The sequence below is a fragment of the Oryctolagus cuniculus genome, chromosome 15 (assembly GCF_964237555.1).
Source record: "Oryctolagus cuniculus chromosome 15, mOryCun1.1, whole genome shotgun sequence".
In the NCBI taxonomy this organism is placed as follows: Eukaryota; Metazoa; Chordata; class Mammalia; order Lagomorpha; family Leporidae; genus Oryctolagus; species Oryctolagus cuniculus.
In genome coordinates this window covers 68403094-68420427 of record NC_091446.1, presented here as the reverse complement: position 1 = coordinate 68420427, position 17334 = coordinate 68403094, and the positions used below count along the sequence as shown (strand labels likewise).

Genomic DNA, 17334 nt, shown 5'->3' with positions numbered 1-17334 from the left:
TCCAGGTCGCACCCATCTATTGATGTTCCCCAGCATAGCACCAAGTCCCTGAGTGCCTTGTCAATGAAACGGAGCTTGGGCAGCATCAGTGCGGTGGGCAGGCCAGGTTGCCGACCTTTGCAGGTCCACCTCACCTCTGCTTTCTCGGCTGAGTCTGGGAGGCAGAGCTCCTGCCCCTTTGCCAGCCTGGCACTGGAACTCTCCCTCTCCATCTCACTTCTTCACTGGAACCAGTACAGAGGAGAGATGGGACCCCTAGCATGCCCCAAGCTCCAGGCCCTGCTTTTCCTTTCTCTAGAGGATACAGCCCTTGGGCGGGAGTGGCTGTCACCCTGTGAACGAGCCAGGCTTCTGGGCGTGGTGCAGCTGGGCAGTGAGAAGCCAGCCTCTGTGGCCAGGCTGTGGCATGCCAGCTTCACCACTCCCTGGGGCTTTTACCTTGGCCCTGCTCAATTCCATCATCTGCAAATGGTCAGTCCCTCTTAATGTCATGGCCAGGATTTAAGGGGTCAACACAGTCAGATGTTGAGAAGTGTGCCTATGATGCTGCCTAGTGTTTCAGATGACTTTACTAGTGTCTGTGTGAGGCCTTGGAGATGCACAGGGGCTGAGGGTAGAGAGTAAATCCTTCCCCACGGGCAGAAATAAAGCAGGCCCCAGATATTCCCAGATCCAGACACCCTCTCCAAGGGCTCAGCAGCTCTGGGCCTGGCCATGCCAAAGGCTCTGGGTGTCCCAGGTGGGCCCTGGGTCGGGTCCAGCTGGTTAACGATGTTTGCTCTGTGAATGAGCTAAATTCAGGCTTATCCAGGCTCTGTCCTTTCTGCAGCTGGCTCATGCCAGCCTGACTCACCATTGTCAAGTCTGCCAGGAAATTCTCACTTCATATAGCCTCCCTGAGTTGGCCAGAGGCCGGAGGGCGGGTTGAGCTCTCTTTGGAGCTATACATTAGAGACCCGTGTGTCACAGGAAATGCCTTGGCAGGATGACAGATGAGTCTCGTGGAAAGAGGGTCAGTGCACTCACTGTGGTCTCCGTATCTGGTCCTTGGATGAGGGCTGAGGCTGACAGGGCAGAGACAGGCTGGTTTCACAGGGTACCTTAGCCTCAGTATTTGGGTGTTTAGCATCATTATTTTTTTTAAGATTTATTTATTCATTTGAAAGTCAGAGTTATACAGAGAGAGGAGAGGCAGAGAGAGAGGTCTTCCATCCGATGGTTCACTCCCCAATTGGCTGCAACGACTGGAGCTGTGTCGATCCAAAGCCAGGAGCCAGGAGCTTCTTCTGGGTCTCCCATGCGGGTGCAGGGGTCCAAGGACTTGGTCCATCTTCCACTGCTTTCCCAGACCAGAGCAGAGAGCTGGATCGGAAATGGAGCAGGTGGGACTCAAACCTGTGCCCATATGGGATGCCAGCACTGCAGGCCAGGGCTTCAACCTGCTGAGCCACAGCGCCGGCCCCAGCATCAGTTTTGCTGTGTAGTGATTCCAGAGCCATGGGGATGACATGAGAAAGTCAGCCCCATCACCCAGTGATAAAGACACTGATCTGCTCCACACACAGGCATTTCCTCTGACCTCTCCGTCCGTCCATCCATCCATCCATCCATCCCTTCAAGCATGCATTCCTGGGACTCCTGCTAGTCATCAGACACTATCCAAGACAGTGTGTTGGTTCTTCCAGCAACATCTCCAAACATGTTAAAAGATGTCACACTTGCATTTGCCAGAATGCTTTTGGGTAGCACAGTTTTGAAGCAGAGTTTGGTGATAAACCAGAGCCCATGGCCTATCCCCAGTCTTCTGAAGAAGGAGGAAGGGAGGTTTACTCTTCCAATCTGATCTCACACCCTGTGCATTCTTAGTGCTGGATCTCAGGAGCTTGCGCAAATGTTGAGTTAGGTCAACCAATCTACCTTCTCTCCGTCTCTCCCTGCTCCAGGAAAGCTGGAGCCCCCTGGAGGCTCTGTGGGCTGTGGAATTTCTACATTTGGAGGCCACCACCTTGGGAATTTTCATACCCAGCTCCCCCCAGGAGGACTTCAGAGCCTGTTTGGTGGCCCGACAGTACCCTGTTGGTTAGAAAAGTATCCTGGTGGCCTGAGACACTCCTTGGAGCATTCATTTCAGCTGCGAGGAAGCTTGTTTAGCAAGGAGACTCAAAAATAGAGATGGGGATGATGACAGTCGCCAGCCTTTGTTGTGGTGGGAGCACGTGCTTGCAAGTCACACGGGACCACACGCATGCTGGCGCTTCCCAGTTTAGCCACAGAGGCTATGTTTAGGAGGAGGCAGACTGACTCGTGCCTGTGGGTCCCGAAAATCCTGATTTGGTGCAATCGAAGCCCTGTTTTTAGGGTCTGGGTCCAGAAGGAGGCTTCCCCCACCCCCAGAAGAACAGCTGCTTCAAGGGTACAGCAACAGTAGAAAACTACCATTTGCCCTAAGAACTTTATGGTAATAAATGTTCTCTCCTGCTTCTGGAGGGAGGGAACTGGGACATGACAGTTGCTTCTCTTTCTTAAGGAATTAGGGCACTTGAAAATGCAATTAAGTGCACATCAGGCTCTTAAGCGCCCAGGCTATCTTTTTACTCATCCAGTTAATTTTAGTTCACAAAATTGGCCTTGGGTTGACATGGAAGACACGGTGATGGATGGAAGCAGGGGGAGCTAGGACCCCAGTGCCCCTGCCTGCAGGGCACAGAACTGCCCTGTAACCTGGGTGTCTCCTCCCTGGACAAGCAGGCCTCTGGGCTTGACTAGCTGGTCAGAGAGCTACTCCAGAAAGTGAGTGGCTGCAGGATCCAGCAGATGAACCGCAGTGTTTAGAAACTCACCTTTCTAGAAGGGTCCTCGGGCAGTTGCAGCAAAGAGCCTGCATTTTTCTCAATTCCGATTTCTTTTTTTTTTTTCCTTTTTTTTTTTTTAAGATTTATTATATTGGCTGGTGCTGTGGCATAGTGCTGGCATCCCATATGGAAGCCGGTTCAAGTCCTGGCTGCTCTACTTCCAATCCAGCTCTCTACTGTGACCTGGGAAAGCAGTAGAAGATGGCCCAGGTCCTTGGGCCTCTGCATCCATGTGGGAGACCTGGAGGAAGCTCCTGGCTCCTGGCTTTGGATCATTGCAGCTTCAGCTGGTGCAGCCAATTGGGGAGTGAACCATCAGATGGAAGACCTCTCTCTCTCTCTCTCTCTCTGTCTCTTTCTCTGCCTCTCCTTCTCTCTCTGTGTAACTCTGACTTTCAAATAAATAAATAAAATCTTTTAAAAGAAGATTTGTTATATTAATTTAAAAGGTAGGGTGACAAACATCTGCTGGTTCACTTGCCAAATGGCTACAACAACCAGGGCTGGGTCAGGCTGAAGCCAGGAGCCAGGAACTCCATATGGTTCTCTTACATGGGTGCCAGGGTCTGAAGTACTTGAGCCATCATCTGCTTTTTTTTTTTTTTTTTTTTTTTTTTTTTTTTTTTTTTTTTTTTTTGACAGAGACAGTGAGAGAGAGACAGAGAGAAAGGTCTTCCTTTTCTGTTGGTTCACCCCCAAATGGCTGCTACGGCCCGAGTGCTGTGGCCGGTGCACTGCACCGATCTGAAGCCAGGAGCCAGGTGCTTCCTCCTGGTCTCCCATGTGGGTGCAGGGCCCAAGCACTTGGGCCATCCTCCACTGCCTTCCCGGGCCACAGCAGAGAGCTGGCCTGGAAGAGGAGCAAACGGGACAGAATCCGGCGCCCCAACTGGGACTAGAACCCGGGGTGCCAGCGCCACAGACAGAGGATTAGCCTAGTGAGCTGCGGCACTGGCCCATCAGCTGCTTTCTCAGGGAGCTGGATCAGAAGTGGTGCAGCCAGGACTCGAACAAGCACTCAGCTATGGGATGCAGGTGTTGCAACCAGCAACTTAACCTGCTGTGCTCCGACGCCTGGCCCTCAATTTCCTATCGAGTCCTCTCCCTCCCCCCTTGGTGGCTGCTGGGGAAACTGTTGTCCTAAGGCAAGCAGGGGACCCCTTTCCCAGTGCTCTCCCTTCAATCTTGTCTTGTTTATACTAGAAATACGCTGGCACCCAGGCTGCATCACAAAAAGGTCCCATTTCTAAGGGCAGAGGCTGCTGAGTTGGCTAACCTCAGAGTCCTGCCTTGCCCATGAAGGTGGTGGGGTTGGGAAGCTCACTGGGGAGATGTCCACACTGCTCACCTTGTTTCTATAGCAAGGGCCTGGTTGAGACCACATGGGTCGGAGAGTCAGTCGGGGGCTTATTACAGCAGCTGGGCACTCTCAGAACTGGGCGCCTGGGCTTGGGCCCCAGGGGTGCAACATAACCTCCTGCAAAGGAAAGCAGCTGTTTGCAGGGGCTGCTTAACCCCACAGGCAGCTGTGAGGCTCCCGGAGAAGCTGCCCATCCCCGACCCCAGGGTGAGCTGTCTCCCTCTGAGATGGGCAGCTTGGGTTCATGGCCAACTTAGTGAGAGGATTTTATTCTTCCAGGTTCAGGCTGTGTGTCTCTCTGGGCCTTAGGGACAGGGGCAGAGTGGGGATGAGAATCATTTACTTCCATCTGGGCAGCTGTGGTCGGCAGACAGCCTGGTTCTAATCCTAGCTCTGTTGTGACCTGTCTGGGTGACCCTGGGCAAGTCCATTCCCTCTAATGAGTTGGCATCCCTGTGCGTAGAACGAGACGGTAGCTGTGGCTTGTTAGTAGTTGGTTGTCTTGCCACCCACAGCAAGTCTACATGTCTATGTTTTCTTATTCCTTTTACCTGTCGGCAAAGGCAGCAGGGTTTAGGTCCAGCCCTTCGTGCCCTTAGCACAGTGCTAGGCACAGGAGGAGCTGCAAAAACAGAAGGAACAATCATATTATTTTTAGCTGCCATTGCAACTGGAGAGCAGTGGGATAAATCAAGAGCTGCCCTTCCACAGCCCTCCGTGAGCACTACGTCCCATTTAACATAATATCTAAAACTCTTCCTGCAGCTTGCATGGCCCTGTGAGATACAGGCCTGGCCACTGACTCATCGCTTCTGATTCATTTCTTTGCTGCTTCCTTTCCATGTGGATCATGATGTGCAGAGGAGAAGGGAAGCCCTTGACAGAGCATCCGGGAGGCTCCTATGGTGGTGGAGCCAGCAGGGAGGACAATGCCTTGGGAGGAAAAGGCCATGCCACAAAGGCCAGTTCCTCCCTCGGGGAGTTGGCTGCTTCTTCCTTCTCCTTTCTCCTTCTTCTTCTTTATTTATTTAAGAAACAGAGTAACAGAGGGAGAGATGGAGAGAGAGGTCTTCCATGTGCCGGTTTACTCTCTAGTTGGCCACAATAGCCAGAGCTGGGTCAGGTGGAAGCCAGGAGCTGGGAACTCCATTTGGGTCTCCTATGTGGACACAGAGGCCCAAGCATTTGGGCCATCATCCATAGCTTTCCCAGGCCTTATGCAGAAAGCTGGATTGGAAGTGGAGCAGCCGGGACTCAAACCAGCGCCCATATGGGATGCTGTTGCTGTAGGAGGAAGCATGACCTACTACGCCAAAGTGCCAGCCCCAGCGTTGTTTTCTTGGCCACCAGTTCAGCCTTGGAGTTCCCTTCTTGAGCCATCCTCAAAGAGTGGGAACCCCCAGAGGAGATTGTGTTGTGACTTGGTGTTAAGGGTGGCACCCAGCCCCTAGTGGAGTCCAAGAGCCCCTTTTCCCCCTGAGCAGCCCCTGTGTGAGAAGCCCCTGAGCAGGATGTGCCTCTGGCCTTTGCTGGTTGCCTTGCTTTGATGGACATGGCTGGAGCAAGTCACGGTGCTCCTGAGAGCCTGCCCTGCTTCTGGAGGCAGAAGCAGCTCTGTCTCTGCCTGTGAACATTCATACAAGGCAGTTATTTAAGTCGATGACCAGTGGAGGCATCTAGGGGCGCGGAGGATGGTGGAAAAAATGGCGAACGTCATTTTTAAAAAGCATTATTTATTCAATTGAAAGGCAGAGTTAGAGGGGGGGGGGAGGGAAGGAGGGGAGGAAGGAAGAATCTTCCATCTGCTGGTTCATTCCCCAAATGGACATAACAGTCCTGGCTGGACCGGACTGAAGTCAGGGGCCTGGAACTCCATCTGGGTCTCTCATGTGGGTGGCAGGGCCCAAGCACTCTGACCATCTTCTGCTGCCTTTCCACCTCATCTGGGGGCTGGATTGGAAGTGGAGCAGCTGGGACTCATTGCTCAGATGGGTGTGATGGTGTCCCAGGTGGGGGCTTAACCCACTGCACCGTGCCAACCCTGCAAGTCGTTTATAACCCCTGGAGCAAGTTGGTGGACTTGGGGCTGGTGGGAGCTGCCAGGTGACCTCCATATTGACAGCAAACACCATCGATTCTGCATGCAGTGCCCGCCCAGTGGATCTGACATTGCAGGAACTTCCAGAGTGAGGTTTCCTTTGAGATTCACTTCGGAGATGAACTTTGAAAATGGCTGCAGCAGATCCTCCGTGGGCTATTTCAGATGTTTCCAATTTCATTAACGTGATTTAAGCAAAGACGGTCCCTATCCTTGGGAGGAAGGGCTCAGCACTTCCCTGGATGCTAAGTTACAGACCCACACTGCTCCTCCAGCTTGTGCCCAGTTTGCAAACAGCGGCTTTAGCAGGGTGTTTTCCCTGGAGAGTTTGTGGAGGATGCTGGTTTCCATAGCAACCTGGTCCAGAGGGAGTTGCCTGTTGGGGGAGCAAACCCTATGGAGGCAATTGGGCAGGACGCCCTTGCAGGTCTGAGAGATACAGTTCTTCCTCCGGGGGCTGAGAGGGAGGGGTCTGGACAGAGAATGGAGTCCCCAGCTCCTCTTGCATTTGCCTTTCATTCAGCAACAGCCTCTGGTGCTAATTATTTCTGCTGTGGATTTTTATCAGACTTTGAATCTCAATCCTTTTGCCATAGGTGGTATATTTTAGCAATGCAGAATGACAGAAAAAGAATTCTGCTTTCCTGGAAGATAATTTTGTGTACATTAAACAGACACATTAATCCATTTACAAGAGAGCTGTTTGTTCTCAGGAATCTGGGAGAAATCTGCATTTCTAATTCTGGGCTCTTCAATAATTTTCTAAAGCGCTGAGGGTAAGAATGAAATGTCTTTGAACCTCCCCAGGCTACCTCCTATACCATGATCTCAGAGAAGTGAGAAGGAGCGGGAAACTGCCCCTCGATGGAATCCTTTAGAGAGTGCAGGAGGCATTAGCTGGGGAGGGGTGCTTTTCTGGAACAGGGGAGAGAGCCTGGAAAAATGCACACAGTCACTGTCAGGGCTTCAGACAGTGAGCCGGGGAGGAGCGCTCATGCCAGTTTTTCTTTCATGGTGTGGGCTGCTCAGACTGGGAAAGGGGCCAAAGGGAAACAGGTAGGACTTAGTTGACCAGGTCTGCCATGAGATGACATGTGAGGTACAGTGCTGTCTCATTCCAGTGTGTTTTGGATCTAAGGGAGACCTAGTGCAGGGACAAGAGTTTCCTCTCCTGGGCGCACTCTGATGGGGGAGCAGTGGCTTCAGCTTTTCCTGCTGAAGTTTCAAGGCTCAGCAACAAGGAGCCCGATGAAGCTCTGTCATAAAGATGGCCGTGATTGATTAGTGATGTCTGCCACGAGTGAAGGCTTCGAGGGTGCCAGTCCCAGTTTTATTTATACCTTAGCTCTCTGTTCCCTGAAGCTTATTGTGCTGTGGTTAACGTGCGGCTTGGCAGGGTCACGCAGTCCCTCCCAGGTGGTGTATGGACTAGCGTCTGATACCCCAGCTCCCTCGGATGGCGGACAGCAGAGCCGTCAGCTGCCTGTGCGAGCTGTCTTTTCCTCTTCGCTTCTTTTTCGTATTGCAGGCTGCCTCCAAACTCTTCCATCTGGAGACTTTCCTTAGTGTCTGGAGAGGCAGAGGGGGCGGATTTCTGAGCCACAGAGATTCTACAGATAAACAGAAATGCAAGCACAAGTTTCCCACTTGTTATGTCTGCTCCTGAGGTTTTTGAGCCGATCACAGCCCTCCCACTGCAGAGTACTCCCAGCCCACTCTTGGAGCCCCAGCCTCTGTCTCTGGAGACACCACCCTCCCCCAGTACCTTACAAAGCTTCAGTGGGGGTTGATGTGTCATCACTTCCTCGCATCACTGCCTCACCTCCTTTTTCTTCTATTTCTTCCTGTTTTCTCTCTGTTCAGCTGTTCATGCTCGGAGCTTAATTGCTGTGCTTACAAAGATAGACAAATACATTTTGTCTCTGACCAAAAGCCGTCTCTACCCTTGGATGGAACACTCTGCAGGGTGGGCGCAGAGCCAGAGGCAGAGACTTCCATTTCATTCTGGGAGCCATAGCGGTAGGGTTAAGAGCTTTTCGTCCCCATCAGGATGAAAATGGGATCCCGAGACTTCAAATAGGGGAGATAAATTGGAAGGAAGTCTTCACATTTGCTGGAGTTCTGAGTTCACCTATTGTGCCTGCACCCTGGCATCTATCTCATCGTGATGTCACGCGCAACCTTCTCTGAGAATTCATGCAAAACCAGGACTGGATAGAGGATTGCAGGCGAGTGGTGCAGCTTGGAAGAAGTCTGGTGCATTGTGTGCTTGGGCCATAACTCACTCTCACACTCATCATCCGTTCCTCAATGTTGCTCCCTGCTTTCCATGTAACGGAATTGGAAGAGAAAGCCCCATCGGCTGGCAGACCCAGGCTGGGTTTAGATTGTGGGCTTGTGATTTATAGGGCACTTTAACAAACAGGACTGCAGTCTGATGTACCAGCCATCTTTCATACTTGAGGTGGCCAGGATTCCTTGTCAGGGTTGAATTTGCCATGTTGGCTTCCATACCTAGCTATGTACAGCTGTGTGTCCGAGGGCTGCCCAAGAGAGCCTTGTGTTTCCACTTCTCCAGAAACCAGTACTGCAAGGTGCCCATGTGCCGCCCTGGGTGGCCAAGAAGTGCCCTGGAGCCTGTTCGGATTGGCATGATTTGGCGGGGAACTGGTAGGGATGTTGTCCTTCATGGAAGCAGCCAAGTCCTGTGGGTTTCCCCTCTGTGCTTCTTTCTCCGTTGTCCTGGCTTTAGCCCTGTGAGCACCTGTGTCATTCACGGTCACAGCTTCTGTGTCACTCTGCTCCTTTGTTCCCTCTCCCCTCTTCAGTTCCACTTGCATGCTCTTGCCAGATGAATTCTCCCCAAGACCAGCTTTGCTGAGGTTCCCGCATGCCTTGAAGGCCTTCTGTGGGTTCCCTTGCAGTGGAGCTCAGGCTCCTTGTGTCGATGGCCAGGCTGCCCATCAGCTGCAGGCACCTGCTTTCTGACCAGCTCTGCTCTCCTCTGTGCGCTTGGTGTCTGCATCACTCAGGTGCAGGGCAGAGTGCTCTGCCATCCACCCGCCTTGTACGCTTACTCACTTACCCATAAGCACCTAAAAGGCAGCACAGCTGAGAGGTTGAGAGCCAGCCTGGCTTCATGTGACCTTTGTAGTCCTGTGACCTTGGATCAGTGACAGAGGACAATATTATACCTACCCTGTGGGGCTATTATGCGTATTAAATGACCTAATATTTATAAAGTGCTTAAAACAGTAGCTGGCACAGACCAAGTATTATATATAATTTGTTAATCAAATATCATGAACTGCAAGTTCCTTGAGAATAGGAAACCTGTATTTTAATTTTATAATCTCCTTTGTCTTGTACTGAGCTGAAATAATCCTGAGCCAGATTGCTATGAAAATGAAATTTAAATGAAAAAAGGAAGAAAGAGAGAGAGAGAAAGGAGAGAGAGAGAGGAAATATATTGGAAGGCACTTTATCATCTTTTTATTCAACTCATACTATTGAGTATCTGGGAGTAACAGGCTCCCTGCTGGATAGGTTGATGATCAAAGCCTAGTGAGATACAGTCTTGCTATTTAGTGGAATTCGGTGTCTAACTCTATTGAATGTGCAGAAGACACGTGATAAACATTATTCTGTCCTCATCCCCATGCAACAGCGTAGAAAACCAAGGCACCGAGTTCCCAATGGTTAGGGAACATCGTCCTCCCCTAGCATCCCAGCTGGGAGTCCAGGCTGGGTTCTGGTGACTCCGTGGGGCAGACTCTGCTGCACCACGGTGCTCCCCGCTGAAAAGCGAGTGGAGGAATGAATGAGGATGTGAAAGCATGACGTGGCGAGATCCCAGAGACACACGGCACATGAAACCAGGGTCTTGCCACTGGGGCTGAGTTCAAAGTCAGGTTGGGCAGGTGGTGAACCCTGGCATCCACCACCATTCATCCGGTGGAAGCTTTCCTGTGATGGGGAGGTGGTGTGGTTGGTTTGCTTCCCTTTTGGGCATCATATCACCCCTGTTGCCATTTGCCATGCCCTGATGCACTCCAGCCATTTCTGTTTTTTTTTTTTTTTTTTTCCCCGCAAGCATGGTTTTATTTGGGGCGGGGGGGTAGTACCTGGGACAAATGGTGGATGGAATAGGTATATAATCATTGTTTCTTTCATCTACTTTTATCTTTTTTTAAAGGTGAATCCTCATTTTTTATTATTATATTTTATTTGAAAGGCAGAGTTAGTGAAAGAGAGAGAGAGAGATCTTCCACCTGCTGGTTCATTCCCCAAGTGGCCACAATGGCCAGAGCTGGGCTAGGCCAAGGCCAGGAGCTAGGAGCTTCCTCCAGGTCTCCCACCTGGATGCAGGGGGCCCAAGGACTTGGGTCGTCTGCTGCTGCTTTTTCAGGCACACCAGCAGGGAGCTGAATCAGAAATGGAGCAGCCAGGACTTGAACCGGCATCCATATGGGATGCTGGCACTGCAGACAGCAGCTTAACCCATGGGGCCACAGCACTGGCCCCTACTTCTACCTTAATGGGCCCCTTTGGAAGGTTTCCATAAGGACAGGGACAATACTTCTCCACTGGGTTTCATCAGCACTGCGTGATCAAAGCGCCAGGCAAGAGTCTGGAGTGAGGCTGGCTGGTTCCCATGGCAACCACTGCTTGCCTGAACCCTGCACTGCGCGCTTCTCTCGTTCTGCATAGATATGTGTGTGTTTATTATTGGCTTAAGTGGGGAGGGCCCCTGTGGCTCTGTGGGTGCCGTTTCTGCCCCATCGCTGAGCTCACTAGTTTGGAGAAGGACCCACACAGGGGTGGCAGAAGCCCTCCATGAAGCCCCAGACCTCGTGCTGTCTGTCTGCACAGTGACAGCCATTTCTGGGGAGTTGCAGACGCCCATCTAGAACCATTCAAGTCAGATGCCACCTGGGGGTCTGCAGGGAATCACGAACTGCCCCAGAGAGTGCTGCACAGACCTGTCCTAAGTGCCTGGGCGTGTGGCTCGCTCCTGGGATCCCAGGGGCTGGCTCAGGGCGCAGGGGCCTGTGCAGCTGAGACCTGGGCAAGCCAACCCTGGTGGCTGTGAAGCATCTGGAAGGGCCAGTCTGAGAAGTGGGAAATTCAGTATGAGAAGCCTGTAAAATCAGATTCATGGTTTTTAATCATGATTATGACTTAAAATGATAGTCTTTTACATGGATTAAGTTAAATAAGCTATAGTGTTAATATTCATTTCATTTTCACTTTTTAAAAAAATACCTTCTACCTGGATGGAGTGATGGTTGCATAACAGTGGGAATGACCTTGGAATCACGGAGCTACATGTATGATAGCCACATTCCTCATCCATGGACTCAACCAACTATGGGTCAAAAAGTTGTGTCTGTGCTGAACGCATACAGACTTTTTTCTCTTATTTCCCAAATAATAAAGTGTAATGACTACTTACATAACATTTACACTGTGTTTGGTACTGTACCTGATCTTCAGATTACTTAAAGTGCCCAGAGATGCGCAAGTTTTTAGCACAGTGGTTAAGTCACAGCTTGTGACATTCACATACTGTGTTGTAGTACTTGGATTCAAGTCCCAGCTCTGCTCTGGATTCCAGCTTCTTTGGGAAGCATCGGGTGATGGCTCAAGTGGTTAGGTCCCCGCCACCCGTGTGGGAGACTTGGACTGTGTCTCTGACTCCAGGCTTCAGCCTTGGCCCAGTCCTAGGGATTGCAAGGACATAGGGAGAGTCTCTCTCTCTCTCTCTCTCTCTCTCTCTCTCTCTCTCTCTCTTTCTCTCTCTCCCTCTTCTGCCTCTCAAATTAATAAAATAATACTTTTAAAATATATGGGAGGATGTATGTAGGTCAAATGCAAATGCTGTGCCATTTTGTCTAAGGGATTTGTGCCTTCCCTGATGTAGCTGTCCATTGGGGTTCCTGGAACTAATCCCTTATGGCTACTGAGGGATGCCTGTCCTCACAAAGAGTTATTTTTAAGAATATTTTATGCTATGTGTATTTTGCCACAATTGAAAGAAAGCAAAAGCAAAATCTCCAGGAGTCGGGATTGTGCTCCCGGAAGCCTCCAGCACAGGTAACTTCCTGTTACCACGGGGACCAGAAGTAGGCCAAATGCTTGTCTCTAAACCGGTAGCTGGGAAAGGACCGAGTCCACCTGGACTGCCTCTAGCTAGCTGAGGTCTGCCTAGCAGTGGGGCCGCGTCTGTTTTGCTGAGTTGCCTGCACCCCTGTACAAAATCAGGGTCCCCTGAACAAAGAAGGGAGGTGGCAATGGCTGATTGGGGGGGGGGCAGCCAGCTCATAAGCCTGGAGGAATATGTGCAAGAGAGGAAGGCACAGAGCTACAGGTGAAAGCAATTTGAAAACTTCCCATTTGGAAAGCTGTTTATCTTTAAATTTGTCTATAATTGTAAAGAAATCAGTTAAGTATCCAAAAACTATGTCTTCTAGAGAAGTTAAAACTCCATAGCTGCTTGTCTTACGTTTTTTGGGGGCAGCACAACTCTGTAGTGTTACTGGTTAAATGCAGTCTGGGCTACCAGACTCTCTGATCGTAGCCAGGCTGCGGTTCTGTGCCTCCACTGCTTCATCTTCAGATGGGGTCGCAAGAACCCCTGCTTCACAGGGCTATTAGTTAATACCCGGAAAGCACTTAGCACGCGTCCTGCATGGTGGCAGAGCTGAACACAGCTGAGCTCTCTCCAGGGGTGGTGTGGGGAGCAGTGGCTGTTCTGGGAACTTCCGGATGCTCTCTTCCTTGCACAGCACAGCTCTGGTAGCACCGGAAGCACAGAGCAGTGCTGACGGCTGTGCAGAGGATTCACCCCACTGGGAGCTTTTCTCAGAGGTGCTGACCGGTGCTTGGTGCACAGCCTTCCTACCCCGATGACCCCAGGAGGACTTTCCCTACATGAAGGGCCTCCTCCTAGGCTTCATGGAGAAAAGGTAAAAAGTTGAAAAAAGTCCATGAGCAAGAAACCCTTTGTCGAGTGCCATCCCAGCAGGGTCTGTCTGAGTTAGCTGAGCCCTGGTCTGCTCTGAGCACTTGCATGGCTCCAGGAGGGGTGGTACTGGAAACTAGGCTGCTCAGGGACATTGCATTGCTCTCAGAGTCACACTTTTGAAAGATATTTGAGAGGTGAGTGACAGAGAGAGAGAGAGAGAGAGAGAGAGAGAGAGGAAGGCAGGCAGGAGAGAGAGCTCTTCCAATTGCTGGTTCACCCCCACCAAATGCCTGCAATGGTGGGGCTGGGGCAGGGCTGAGGCTGGAAGCCCAGTGCTCATCCCAGATCTCCAACAGGAGCTACGGGGACTCAGCTACTGGAGCATCACTGCTGCCCCCCTCCCCCCAGCCTGGGTCTGCATCAGCAGGAACCTGGAGTCTGGAGCCAGGGTCAGGAATTGAGCCCATACACACTTGTGTGGGAAGTGGGCATCTAAACTGGCATCCCACTGCTCAGCTAAACCCCACTCCCATGCGACATCCATGACCCTTTTTAGGGCTTCATACCTTTCAGGAAGGTTCCCTGAGGGGAAGGCAACCTGGGCTTTAGGTTACTATCAAGTCAACAAGCGAAGAGAGTAACAGGTGGGTCTGTGATTGCCCTGGCAACTATGAGAGGACTTTGAAAGAGTTTGTGGAAAAATGAAACTTAAAGCATGAGTTTATTTTGGTGCAAAAGCAATTCTGAAATTCATGCGTAGATTTTTCATAATATGCACTTTCCATATTTTATGAAGAACAGTTTGGGTGCCAAAATATTTTTTTACAACAAAATAAACTCATTTTAAATTCCATTTTTTTCATGGACTTTTTGAAGTCCCATCATATTTTGGCCCAAGGACATGGAAGACTTGCTGGGGATACCAGGAATGTGGAATCACTGTGTCTTGACAGACTAGTGTCAATGGAAATTGCTGCCTCTTCCTTAGAGACATCATTTTAGGACTAGAAGGTATCCCAGAGAGACCTAACACTGCAGATAAGGAAACACAGACTTGCAGCAACAGGTGTCGTTCCCCGTCTACGCAGTAAATTAGTGCTAGATGTCTTGGTTTTTGGAGGAAGTTTTCTTTATATTTTTTTCTGTAGCTTTCAATTACTTTGATGAATTCCTCCTTGTTTTAAATTGCTCCTATTCCCTATGCCCTGTGTCTTCCATAATTCTCAAATATACTACCTACTTTGCTCTTTTATTTTGTCATTGATCTTCCCTTGTCCCAACTAGAATCTAGTTGGTTCCATGAACACAGAGATTTCCTTATCTTTTTGAGTCACTGCTGCATCCTTAGCAGTTAGCTCGTGAAGCACAGTAGGTGGTGAATGAATGAATCAGTTGAATGAATGGATGAGAGCCAGAATGGGTTTCTCAGAACCCTTGGGTAGCAGTAAGTCCTCCCCTGGGGGGAAACAGAAAAGCCAGTTCCACCCTAAATGTGGCTGTAAGGTCAGAGAGGCATGGTGTTGTCCAGGGCTAAGCTATAAATTTTGACTTTTTAAGAAAGAGGTCGTATATCTGGGGACTCTGTGCTTCCTCTTTTGACAAAGGAAAGTCATCTCATCTCGCCATCTCCACCAGGCCACTTGGTATAAACCACAGAGAGGGCTGGCATCCTTTCCTCAAAACTGAAGGCATCGCTCCTAGAAAGCACCAGCAGGGTTTTACTAGGTGCCAGGGACAGGAGCAGGTGTTCCAAGTGGAGAAATCCCAGAAGCACAGCGGATAGGACACACTCATGCATCTGGGTACCTACTACAGGAGACTTCAGAAGTTCATGGACAGTGGAATTGAAAGTTGATTTTGCTGCAAAAAATGTGTAATCTATGCATGCATTTTTATATATATAATCTTTTCTGTGAACATTTTGAGGACTTCTCATATGCATAGCTTTCAAGATTTTTCTTTCATGCACCAAAATGAATTCATCTTTTAATTCCATTGTCCGTGAACTTTGTGAAGTATGTTTGGGCGTGCAGGTCTTTCGGCTGGGAGTGGGTTAAGGGCTTCTTTGGGAGTGCATTTGAGGGAGCAAGGATTCATGAGGAGGACAAAGAAGCCAAGAAGGATGAACACTTTCTGTCGGGTCCAGGAACCGTGTTTTACCTCCTTGGTAAGGAAGGCGGAGCAGGCAAGTAAAGCAAGGAGAGGGAGTCTCTTCAAAGGGTTAGGGGACTCCTTTGTGAGGGAAATGAAGGAAGCGAAGGAGGGATAGTACTGGCTGAAGGGCCTCCAGGTGTAAGGAGGATGCTTCTCAAAGCTTCCAGTCCTGTGAGCAGAAAGGGGCAGGGCTCAGTGTGCAAATCAAAAGACAAAGGAGATGTGGCACACCCGTGAGTGTGGTGGAGACTGAAGGATGCTCCTTAGAGAACGGGATGGCGCTGAGGGTGACGCCTTTAGCCGGCTAGGAGAGGACTTTCAGGGGAGGCTAGAATGTTTTCAAAATGTGTTTAATCTGGATACACCTGGATACACACAGCCCTTCCCCGCCCACCCCCACCCCCACCACAGAGCGACTATTTGTATCACCAGCTAACAACACATACTCGTGTTTAGTGAGGATTCATTGAGCTTACCACGTGCCATGGCAAGTGCTTCCCTGCTCTGAGGGGAAGGTACCACCTCTTCCTGCATTTCTGGTGGGGGAAGCAAGGCATGGAGAAGCTGGCTGGTTTCCTTGGTAAATGGCGATCATCATGGAAATATGGGCTCACACAGACCCCAAATGTTGAACAGTGACAACCGCATAGCCTGGCACCAGCCGGCCCAAGAGCGAGGTGCAGTCTTGATGTGATTTTATCTCATTAACAAAGCAGTTGCCAAGGGAAAAGCACTGGTTACTCTTGCACTTGCAAACCTGCAATGCCACTTTGAAACCTTTTACTGATAAGCTCCCCACAGTAGCGGTTACTTGGTGAAAGTTTCTCTTGATTTCTCCTTGTATGGTTGCTGTTTTCTTTCCTGCCTGCCTGTGTGTGGCTTTCTCTTGCAGTGACATTTCTCCTCCATCACACCCTTTTCCATTTCTTTTCTATCACTCTGTGTTGTCCTATATACTTATCTAGATGTTTCCTCTTTGCTGTTTCCTTTTGTACCTTTTAAATGGTCATGGAAAATAATTCGAGTGAATTCTTATTGATAATTGGGTAGAAGAGAGTTTACTGCTTTAATTTAAAAATGGTTGATGATTTAATAGTGCCTTTGTCTTTATAATATAATAACATTACATTTTTTTTAAATTAATGTGAGAAGAATACTCTGATTCCCTGTTGGACAGCGATCCTTGATGGGGGAGGGGAAAGATCGGAACTCCTGATAGCCAGTTGTGCCAAGAGGTTCTGACTTGGTGTGTTGTCTCTCATTTATTACTGAGTTCAACACAGAAATTGTTAAACATACACTGTTTTCTTCAATGTCAGGGGATAGCATTGTTATTTCCCCCAAAATCAAATGAAAATGCACAGTGCTGGTGAGCTGAGACCCTCTGAGCAGACAGTTGTCTAGGGTGTCGGAGCGTCGCGTGCTGGTGGCTGTAGCTGAACGGTGACAAGGAATGTGCATGTGTGGACCATGGAAGGAGGTTTTAATTTCAGCAGCGGATGGGGCCAAGAGCTGTCAGTCACAGCCTCATGCAAAAAGCCTAACATCGAACAGTCATTCCCTCTTGAAATTGCCTCCTTCCTGCGTGTTGATCACCACAGCTGGGCCGGGGTTATAATGCTGAAAGCAGTGGCTTCTATTTGCATACAACGTGTTTCACACCTGCCAAGGTGCTCTGTCTTACACCCAGTGGCCCTAATACCTGAGAGTTGTGCGACCTGGGACTTAGGCCCCCTTTCCTTCATGACGTGAGGGGCAGAGGCTCTGTCACTGGCCTTGACTACAGCAGGTCAGTAGTGGCTGCAGACCCCATCCTGATGTAGCCCACATCGGGAGTTTTTGTCTGAGTGCGTCTGGCCAGAGAGAGATCCTCCCATCCATGGTGCTGGCACAGGAAGCCCTA

General features: G+C 50.0%; 1 protein-coding gene and 1 long non-coding RNA gene across 30 annotated transcripts in view; one reads left to right on the top strand and one right to left on the bottom strand.

Moving 5' to 3' along the window:
* The window catches only part of KCNMA1 (potassium calcium-activated channel subfamily M alpha 1), a 781282-nt gene that overhangs the window by 230140 nt on the left and 533808 nt on the right, over positions 1-17334 (top strand).
* On the bottom strand, positions 7234-8459 carry LOC138845386 (uncharacterized). Its single transcript, XR_011382451.1, has 2 exons — positions 8133-8459; positions 7234-7920 (listed from the first exon to the last, which is right to left on the bottom strand). It is a non-coding gene; the product is annotated as an uncharacterized lncRNA (long non-coding RNA).